Source organism: Herpailurus yagouaroundi, unplaced genomic scaffold (genome assembly GCF_014898765.1).
Source record: "Herpailurus yagouaroundi ecotype Mexico unplaced genomic scaffold, PumYag 162, whole genome shotgun sequence".
Taxonomy (NCBI): Eukaryota; Metazoa; Chordata; class Mammalia; order Carnivora; family Felidae; genus Herpailurus; species Herpailurus yagouaroundi.
The window spans coordinates 74,591,442-74,602,533 of record NW_024412403.1 but is presented as its reverse complement, the minus strand read 5'-3'; the positions used below and the strand labels follow the sequence as shown (position 1 = coordinate 74,602,533).

General features: G+C 48.7%; 1 long non-coding RNA gene across 1 annotated transcript in view; it reads right to left on the bottom strand.

The window, feature by feature from the left end:
• Window positions 1-7,041: 7,041 nt before the first annotated feature.
• LOC121036421 (uncharacterized) overlaps window positions 7,042-11,092 on the bottom strand; it is a 12,215-nt gene continuing 8,164 nt past the window's right edge. The window contains exons 3-4 of the long non-coding RNA XR_005793345.1: window positions 10,670-10,705; window positions 7,042-7,338 (exon numbers count right to left, since the gene is read on the bottom strand). This is a non-coding gene — a long non-coding RNA (uncharacterized LOC121036421). The remainder of the gene's footprint in view (window positions 7,339-10,669; window positions 10,706-11,092) is intronic.

Below are 11,092 nucleotides of genomic sequence, written 5' to 3'. Positions count from 1 at the left end.
ATAAACGTTGAAAAAAAAAATTTAAAAAAAAAAAAAAAAAAGAATGACGGGGCAGACCTTATTCAGAGGGAACATTTTGGCGAGTGTAGGGACCATTGCAATGGGATTTTGCAGTGGGGGAGAGAGACTGGGCCCAACTACAGCCTGGGCAAAAAGGAATTTATAGCCAAGGAGCAGGGAAGGGATCAATGGATGGAGAAGTTACTCAGAGGAAACATCAGGGATAATGGGGGTTCTGGCTAAACTGACCTAAGAGTGTGCTGGCTGAAGACAGACCAGGGTGATCAGATATCACCTGAGGGCTGGTGAGGGATGAGTAGAATTCTGATCACCAATTCCAGATTGTGGGGATCCCCCAACACCACCACGTAATTCTCCGGAACCAGCTGGGTGTCCTACAATTGAACTCAGTTCTAACCCTCTCTACCCAGAGAGAGCATCAGATTCCACAGGGTAGGGGCTCAGTCCCCCAGGACTGCCCTCCGCTCCACTCCAGATGCCAATTATAAGCCTGAGTTGTCACCTGTGCTTGTGACCAACCGGCTACAAATCATAGAAGGACCCTCTCTTTTGTTAGAGCAGCTCACAGAACTCAAGGAGACATTTTACTTACTACAATGGCAGTTTATTATAAAAAGATATAACTCAGGAACAGCCAGATGGAAGTGGTACATAGGGCAAGGTATGGGGACAGGGAGGGGAGGTTCCATGCTGTCTCCAGGTGGGACACTCTCCCAGGACCTCCACTTGTTCACCAACTTAGAAGGTCTCTGAACGCTGTCCTTTCGGGGTTTTATGGAGGAGGTTTCATTACATAGTCGTGATTTATTAAACATTGGTCATTAGTGATTGATTCAACCTCCAACCCTTCTCCCCTCCCTGGAGATGGGGAGGGAGGGAGTAGTAGGGACTGAAAGATCCAGCCCTCCAAACACACGGGTGGTTTCCCTGGCAACCAGTCCCCATCCTTAGGTGCTTTCTGAAAGGTACCGCACTGACTGACGTAAACTCAGGTGTGGCTGGAAACGGTGTGTTAATGAATACTAAGGCACCTTTACAACTCTTACCACTTAGGAAATTCCAAGAGTTTTAGGTGCACTATGCCAGCAACAGGAATGAAGACCATGTACACATTTCTTATTATAAATCACAGTATCACAACGAGGACTCTGATTAGATATCAAGAGTGACCAGATAGGGAGGAGGGGGAGTGTAGCTAAGCTGACTTGGCAGGATTCTTGCTAAAATTGGACAATGCAGAGAAAAACAAGGAGGTCAGAGGGGGAATCTTTGTCAGTCCTCAAAGCTGGACCCAGCACTGAGCACCTAACAGATACTTAGAAACATTTGTTTACTGACTGCGTACACACTGAAGCCAAAGAGGGGAGCCTTCACTCCTTCCTAAAATTACCAACTCCAGCATCTTTATGTTGTAGGACTGTCAGTGGGTTCTGATTAAATGCCTGGCATCTGGGGTGGGGCGGGATGTCAGGAATAACAAGGAAATGGCTTCCACAGTCAGGCTGGACTTTAGAGGCAGCCCAAGGGATAAAGAGATAGAGATAGTTTTGTTTTAATTTAACTTATTTAATTTGATTTAATTTTTGGCACAAGAACAGACACGCAGATCAATGGAACAGAACAGAGAACCCCGAAATGGACCCACAAATGTATGGCCAACTAATCTTTGACAGAGCAGGAAAGAATATCCAATGGAATTTGATTTGATTTAATTTAATTTAATTTAAGTTTATTTATTTATTTACCTGTTTTGAGAGAGAGAGAATCCCAAGTAGGTTCCACACCATCAAGTGCAGAGCCTGACATGGGGCTTGATCCCACGAACCATGAGATCATGACCAGAGGCAGAATCAAGAGTCAGACGCTTAAGTGACTGAGCCACCCAGGTGCCCCAGGAATGAAGGTAGTTTTAAAGGGGAGAGGCAAGGGGTGCCTGGGTGGCGCAGTTGGTTAAGCGTCCGACTTCAGCCAGGTCACGATCTCGCGGTCCGTGGGTTCGAGCCCCACGTCAGGCTCTGGGCTGATGGCTCAGAGCCTGGAGCCTGCTTCCAATTCTGTGTCTCCCTCTCTCTCTCTGCCCCTTCCCCGTTCATGCTCTGTCTCTCTCTGTCCCACAAATAAATAAAAACGTTGAAAAAAAAATTAAAAAAAAAAAAGGGGGGAGAGGCAAGCTGGCCATGCCTTGGCTTGCAGTAAGGAAAGGGGACCCCCGAGAGCTGTCTTGGGCATGGGAAGAAGGCTTAGGGCCTAACTGCAGAAGGACTTGTGGAAATAGTTTTGTCACTTAGCCAATCACCTAACATCTGTGTGCCTCTCCTTTGTGATGAGTTTCCTGGAAAAGTATTGCGTCTCTGTGGAGAGAAAGGTTTCCTCCTGGCTAGGTCCTCTCAAGAGAGTCCTTAGAAGGCATGAGTTACAATCCAGGAGTATAGATGGCCAAAGGCACAGAGTGTCATGGCGGCACTGCCCTCCTAAAAAGAGCCACCCTACCCTTGGGGCTCCACTGGGAGCGCTTCTGCATATTGATGAGTACACGCTTCCAGGCACATGATCACGCCTGCAGGGTGATGCAGAGAACGTGCAGGGCCACCAGAGAGGCGGGACACCCTGGGGAGGGGGCATGAGAGTTGGACTTTGGCGGGGGGGCGGCAGCACAATCAGAGGCTAGGGGTCAGCAGTGTCGTGTGCACAGCAAAGCATCCTGTTTGACTTGAATGGGAAGTGGCAGCTGAGGCTGGAAATCTCAACCAGGAGAAGCTCAGAGGTTTCTGTGACTTTCCTTTTGATTAAAAAAAATTTTTTTAAACATTTATTCTTTTTTTTTTTAATTTTTTTTTCAACGTTTATTTATTTTTGGGACAGAGAGAGACAGAGCATGAATGGGGGAGGGGCAGAGAGAGAGGGAGACACAGAATCGGAAACAGGCTCCAGGCTCTGAGCCATCAGCCCAGAGCCTGACGCGGGGCTCGAACTCACGGACCGCGAGATCGTGACCTGGCTGAAGTCGGACGCTTAACCGACTGCACCACCCAGGCGCCCCAAACATTTATTCATTTTTGAGAGAGAGACAGAGCAACTTCCAGTGGAGGATAGAGTTTATCACATTCTCTATCTAGTTCATGACTCACTGTCATCAGTGGTCCCTACAAACTCCTCCCTGTTTTACTTATTTACTCCCATTTCCCTACCCATAGAAAATTCATCCTAATATGCTTGACGTCTAGCTCTTGATTTGTACATATTCTTGGATAAGGTGCATTGTTGTTAGCTGCTTCGGATGGATGTGGTTTTAACGTATGCAAGTGATTTCGTTTTTTTTCCATCTCGTTCTGCTTTTGACTTTTTAATTGGCACTATGGTTTTAAGATTCACCCACGCTTCTGTGTGTGCATCTGGACAATGACTTCTAACTGGTTAGAATCGTACAGCATCTGCTACATGAGCCCTTCCCTCCCCCAGGGGTGGATGTCCACGTTGCTCACAAGTGGCTTCTCAGCAGAGGAGTGCCATGTTGAGCAGTGCTGCGGCCTCACAGGGCTGACACATGCTCGTCAGTCGACAAGAAACATGTGAGCTCAGCTTGGAGGTGTCCAGCCAGAGCAGAAGTGGCTTCAGATCCCTGAGGGACCTGCGAGGCTGCCAACAGGCCATCCACCTTTGTGGTAGTCCTACAATGTAGCCACGTGTGGCACAAATATTAGGTCTCAGTCCCGGCTTTGAAAGGGCAATGTGTTTGTTATGCATAATAGGAAGTCTAGGAAGCAAATCCAGGAGATCTGTTCTCCCAAAGGTCGGCCTGTGAATAAACATGGTCCTTGGTTTGATGTAGGTACAGGGTTTGGGGAGGGGCAGCACATGAACATAGCAATCTAGAGGGAATGGAATGAAAGTGTGCGTGGGCATGCACACGTGTGTGTGTGTGTGTGTGTGTGTGTGTAAACGAGAGAGAGATACACAGATAGAGAGAGGGCATTCGTGACGAGGCCACCATGGAGGTTAGAAGACAGAAAGGGCAGTTAGGAAAGACTCTTATTTCCTTCTTACCTATCCATCCTTGCCGTGACTTGGGGAAACTGTTGCTGGGTCCCAGTTAAAGCTTCTAACTGAAGAGCACACAGAGTGAGCTGTTATTCTCGGTTTATCAGGGTTGCCTCCTGTGCGTGCTTCTTGTATTTCAGGAGAATTTGTTTTTCATGCAACAAGTCTGCTCCTCATCAGCGTGTCTGTCCATCCGATGTCACAAAAAGACTTAGGCAGCCAGGGATGCTGTTTTGCTTCTCGGTACCCTCCCTTCAGGCTGGCCCTGCATTGGAAGTGGGAGGTTGGGGTGGGCGAACCATGTGAGGGTGCTGTGGAGTTACAACCATTTCCTCCTCCAATTCCAGGACCCACAGGCGAAAGGTAGAAGGGATGGGCAGGTGGCAGATCGAATCCAATAGAGATTCTGGGAATCCCAAATTTCACTCTCTGTACTCTTTTCATGTAGGTCACATCCCTCAGACAATCCTGCCAGCAAAAGAATTAGAGTGGTTCCACGGTTGCCTTGATGCAGAGGGCAGGAGCAATATTGACACCAAGCACGAGAGGTTCATGGAAGCTTGGGGCCGGCCATTCTCGGAAGGGTGGCACCCGTACCCATCTTGTTCACCACTGTGCCTCAGTGGCTAGTCTGGAAGCTGCTTAGACTGTATGATGGCCTGCAAAGCCCTACACCTTCTGGTCCCTTCCATTCTCTCCATACACAAGATGCTCCACTCTAACTGGCCTTTCTGTCACTCTAACATGACTATTTCTAATTCTGCCTCAGGGCCTTTGCACTCTCTGCAGTCTCTTCCTGGGACTCATTTCCCCAGATCTTTAAATGGCTGGTGCCCTGTCAGCATTAAGGTCATAGCTCTAGCATCACCTTCTCAGGGAAGCCTTTCCTGACAATCCTAGCTAACGGGCCCCCTCTTTACCTCCCTGCCCCAACAATCCTGGCCATTCTCTATCCCGTTACTCTGTTCCATTTTCTTTACAGCACTTGCCATTATGTCAAGTTCTTTTAATTGTGTAATTGTTCAGATATTTATTGCCATCTCTCCCTCTGGACTACATGGCCGATGGAAGTAGGGACTTTGCCTTGCTCACCATTGTTTCCCCAGTGCCTACGTCATGCTGTGTATAAAGTAGGTGCTTACTAAGCATTTGGCAAATCCATCAATGAGTGAATAATGAAATGAGAGAATAAGCCAGTGGAACTGGAGGCAGTGCAATAGAAAAGAATCTAGACCGGGGAATGAAAACACTTAGCTTAGAGTCCTTGCACCCTACATGGGAGCCATTGATTCTGCAAAAGCCCCTTAACCTCTTTGAGCCTCAGCTTCCTCATCATTAAAATGGGGACAACACTACCTTTACTCTGTGCCTCACCAGAGCAAGGAATGGATGCAAAAACTCCTTGTAGGGTAGGAAGCTCTGCCGAATGTTAGCTGCTTCTGTTGCGTTCAGTGGGGACCCACTGCAGAGTTTGGCTGCCTCCTTTCTGCTTTTCTATCAAGCAGCCACTGAGTGTTTCCTGAGCACTACTAGATGCCCAGAGCTCCTAGGGACTGGGGTCTGCACAGGAGGCAGGGGCCTGGCCTCTGATTTAATTGGAGAGCAATTAGCGAGGAATGCTGGCCAGCCCTTTATTACTGGAAAGTCTAATGAGCTGAAATGGAGCAAAGCTAAAAAAAAAAAAATCCCTTAACCATAATCATATTTACACTTTTACTGTCAGCCACACTCTTTGTTGGTTGAAAACAAGCTGACTTTAATTTATTGCCCTCACCATATCTGTCTGGGACAGATAAAGAACCTGAGTTTCCTGAGAAGGCATGCAATGGTAATTGTTGAAGGGGACCCATGCCCACGTTCGGTAGATGCTTTTCAGAACAAGTGACTCTCAGCATGGTAGAAGTTTTACTAATTCTCAGAAAGAAGCAGCCCTTACTCTAGAGCAGTAAAGAAGACCCTGGGAACTATGTTTCCTAAGAGACTTCCTTTTTTATCTTAACTGTTACTCAAACACACCAGGAACCTGAATCCTTTGGGAGATGGGACTTGAACAGTCAAGAAGTGAGTAGAAGAGGGCTCAAGGTCTCAGGCTGGGATGAGTATGGTATATGCTGGGCACAGCGGGGAGGCAGGCCTTCCTGGAGTGGGGGAGGTTTGTGCTGAGAGGGAGCAGGAGATGCTGCTGGGAGCGTATGGCAGAGGCTTTGAGTGCCAAGGTAAGGAATGTTGTGGTAGAGTGCATTTTTCAAAGATTACTGCATGCTCTTCTTAAAACGTGACCTTGACGCCTATCCTATTCAGTGGTGGAGTCTATATCCCCTCCCTTTGAAACTGGACAGAGCTTTGTGACTGCTTTGACCACTAGAGCATGCAGGAAGGGGTGTCATGTGCATTCTGAGGCTAGATCATACAAATTCCATGCATTTCCGTTTTTTTCTCTTGGGATACTTTCTCTTAGAACCCAGACACTATGCTCCGAAGAGATCCGAACTATCCCAGGTTGAGAGATCACACAAAGAGGCCACGTATCGGTGTTCCAGCAATTGTGCAGCCAAAGACCCCACTGCTGGCCAGAACTTCACATCCAAGTGAAGACAACCCCAGATCCTCTGGCCATCCTTCTCTACAGATGAGAAGATGCTCAGGGAGACGAGCTAGGCCAAGGCCCTATGGCAAGTTAAGTGGCAGCAGACCCAGCCAGCGCCTCCCAAGCCCCTGCAGAGCACCATCTAGCCCCTCCTGGTGCACTTTCCTCCGTGCCCTCCCCACCTTCCACCCTTCCCTGAGAGATGAGGAAGCTGGCCAGTCTCCATGCCTTCTCCCAAGTCCTTGGAGCAAGTAAACAACATCCAGTGACTGAGAGCTCCTCCTCTGCCACCACCCGCCACCACCCTGCTGGGCACCCCGGGGCTTCCAGGAGCATGGACCTCTCTCTGGTTGACAACAGTTGACCTGGTGTGCTAGGTCCAACATGACAATGCTCACGTCATAGCTTGTCTACACTAATTCTGCCTTATACCCATGGGCAAGGTCAGAGCCTAGCCATTCTTTAAGGCCTATCCCACTTGCCACCTCTTTGATAAAGCCTTCCCTGATATCACCACCACTACTAACTGCTCTCTCCTGCAGCTCTAATAATACCTTGGTCATAACTCTAGCATGGTATATTATACGGAGGTATCTCCACTTACGTGGCTAGTGATTAATGCTGGCTGACGGAGGGGTCTTTAGCTGGGCTGTGGCTAGAGCACCTGCATGTGGCCTCTTCATGTCGTTTCTCTGCATTAACAATATCAAATAAAGAAATGTTTCTGAGCCAGAAACGTACCCGCAGGCCCAGCCAATCAGTGGGAGAAAGTGTGTGCGCCTGAGGGGAGAGAAGCAGGGTGTGTGTGTGTGTGTGTGTGTGTGTGTGTGTGTGTGTGTCTGTGTCTGCGTTTGGGGAGGGAGGGAGGGAGAACGAGCAGTAAAACTGGATGACCTTTAATTTCCCTCTCAGCCCTGCGATTCTGGAGTTTCTTCTGGAATGCTTCATGAGACCCACCCCAGTTGCAGGCTCTCTGCCAATACATCTGGATGGAAAGCTGACAATCAGGGCCAGAGTAACCACGAACAGAGCTGTAAGGATGGTCCAGTGAACGTTGGCTGAGCACCAGCTGTGTGTGCCCAGCATGATGCTAGGTCAAGGCTGTGTGGAGACCTGGCCAGGGCCAGGTGTACCCTGTATGGCCTTCAGAGGCTGAGCATGCCTGTGCTTGTGGTCCCAGTGTCGGGCTGGAAGTCAGAAGGCTGGGGGCAGATCTCAGCTCGGCCACTCCCTTCGGTGAGCATTTCATGAGCATCTCCTCTATGCTGTTGCTGGTCTGGGCCCCAGCGGGGCACAAATGAGTAAGACCCAGTCCCCTTATAGGAGTTTGCACATAACTTGGAAGTTTATGTAACCTCCCTTGGGCCTACTTTTCTTGCCTGTAAACATTGAGCAAATGTGAAAACCTTTCACACATGGACACCTGACACTCCATGTATTCTGGTAGAAACCAAATGTTCTCAGTCATCCCCTTTCAGACCCTCACTCCACGGACTTCTCTTCCTCAGTAAGGTGGCCAAACACATCTTCACAGCTTCAGGAAATCAAGAGTGGTTAGGAGAATCTACCGAGCCTGGCTGGCAACACTAACAGAACTAAAAACAAATGAGCTTCCAGAATTAAGGGCTTAGGGAGGAAAAAAACCCAAATCCAGCGGGTGATAGGCAGTTTTCAGTGAAGGCAAACATTTCCCTGAGAAAGGGAAAGGAATGAACAAGAACTCATCAGATTCCTGTCTAAACTTTTCTTTATTTTTTCTCAAGAAGCTCAAATCACTTGCCGGCTCCTTCTGGGGTGCCCCCCCCCCCGCCGCTTCTGTGATGGCATTGGTGAGACAGCAGGAGGATGAGGGGGCCTCGGCAGTAGCTGGGGCTCCACGGGACAGTGGGAAGAGAGCTGGGAAGACCAAAGGAGTTGGGGCACTTGTGTTGGAGACCCATCTCTGGGTAGGTCACTTTCTCTCAGTGTCAGGGCTCTCCTTCATCTGTAACACGTGGGGGTCAGCTGCAGGGGCCACGCTGGTGCTGTCCCCTACCACTGTGCCTCAGGCCCTGTGTTTACCTCAACACCCCCTTCTGAAACAGCGCCTCATTTCAAGTCACTTCAACCGACACTTCCTGTCCAAAACACGTCTTCCTCTTCTCCGGGCAAGCCCTCCCTTCCTGAGTACCCCCATGCCAGAGCCCAAAGGCACGGGTGGGATACCCCAGGGCTGTCTTCTCATCCCAGCTGTTCGTCAGACCCACCAGGCTCTTTTTCAGCATGGAAGCCTAGGCTCACCCCAAGCAACTAAGGCACGTATCCAGTGTCTTCTAAAAGCTCTCCTGGTGGTTCAAAGGTGCATCCAGGGCCCAAACTCCTCTGGCTCATGTAGACGCCAGTGATCTCCTCCCTTTATAAAAATAAACTCATGGCTCTTCCAAAGCCGTTCTGACCGACATCTCCTGGGTCTGGTTTGTTTTCTCTTCCCTTTCATTTTAAAATTTTGGACCTTAGGTCCAGAGGACTGAGTTGATGATATTTCTCAGTTCATGGCCATTCTCAAAACTGGCCGCTGGAAGGCCTCTCTTTTTCACGGATGAAAGGTGAGTGATTGTTTCCACGCTCCAATCCATTCCCTTTCTTTGCCCGTAGACCGCTCTATTAACGCCTGTTTCTCGTTTTATTTGAACATGTTCTTGCAAAAAGTGTGTTCTTTTGTGTACACGAGCTTTTAATTATGTAAATGACATGTTATGTGGCTCGTTCTGAGTCAGCAGAACGGTGTCCTGACACTTCACACGCGTGTTTTCACACGGATTATCCAGTCTCCTGCTGGGTTTCTTCCCTGAACACACCATTCCCCTTTCCGAGAGAGATGGGACAGATCTTCCGCCAGTGGGGCAAACATTTTTTCGTGCTCAAAAGTGTTGTGGAATCTATGTCCTCCGGTCTGCTCCCCTGGCGCTGCTGGAAATGAGACAGGGATGTAGACTTAGGAATGCCCAGTTTCCCACAGATTTCGGGACTCGACCCTCCACGCATCACAGAGGCACTCACGCCTGAGTCCCGGGAAGTGGCGGTCTGCACATCAGCAACTGACAAACAGCAGCCCCACCCACCGCGTCCCACAGGCCCTGGTTTCACAGTTGCCGATGTGGCATCCGAGTTCCTGGTCACTTGGGAAAAGAACCTAGCACACCATTCCCCATGCTCTGAGGACCCTGGGCGGCTGCCCTTCAGCACATTTGTGCAGGGACAGACAGTAGCCTGGCCTACTGGTGCTGATGCCCTCCGTCCCAGGGACCAGAAGTGAGGGGAATGTCTTTACAGTGCCGATGGCGGAGCCTGGTGCCGAGATACAGCGCTGAGCTGTGTTTCAGGCCATCTGACCTGACCTTGAAAGGACTGCATTCTCCTGCCACTCGCTGGCAGATTCCGGCTTGGGGCATGTTTTCTGGAGTTCACTGTCTCATTAACCCCAACCTGCTGGCCTTGGGATGCAGCCGGATCCGTTTTGTGGCCAACAGAGCAGTTACATGGAGTGGGAGCAAATGTATTACTTTTGGTCTTTTTATGTAAAATCAAAACCAAAATGTTTCTGTTTTTGTTCTGGTAATGAGGTATCTGGACAGAAGGGCAGCGCGTTAGATCCAGACGGGAGGCTGACGTTGAGGCCCAAGGGACTTGCTTTGCTCAGGGTGATGGAGTTAGCAGGGGAGCCCCCAGTAGAACCCAGGTGTCCTGCGCCCAGGTGCGTCAGCCTTTGCTCCATGATTGATCCCCCACGGGGCTGTTTGTCCTCTTTAGTGCAAATTATCAGATGCTCGGTCGGCAGTAGCAGCCTTCTCTCCTGGGCCGTGTTGAGCACAGACCACAGAACGTGGAGTCTCTTGCCCTGCGTTTTGTCCTGGGTTTGTTGAGGATTAGCTGTGTGAACTAGGACAAATTATTTCAACTTCTGCGTTTCAGTTCCCAACTCCAGGAAAAAGGGGATATAACAATAGCTTACAACACATGCAACAAGTCTTGACATAGTCATACCTTTTAATCCAGTGATCTGACTTCCGGGCACTCATCCTGTAAAAGCAATCCAAAATGCATAAAAAACTTTCTGCTCAAAAATTGCCTCGTCCAGTAGTTCTTACATATTGTGTTTAAGAAGACTTTTTAATAACATGGGAAAGTGCTCATACTATGTTGAATAAGAAAAAGCAATACCTTAAAACAGCATTCAAAATCACAAATAGAGATCGTACTCTATTGGTTTTGTTAAACCAATCTTTAACAAAAGATTGGTTAAAAAAAAGAAGAAAAGAAATCAAAATGACCAGAATTGCTTAGGTGGTGGGCCTATAGACAATTTTTTTTCTTATTCTGTTCTGTACTTTCCAAAATGATATATATGTATATGTGTATATATATATATGTGTGTGTGTATATGTGTGTATATCCCAGAACATATAT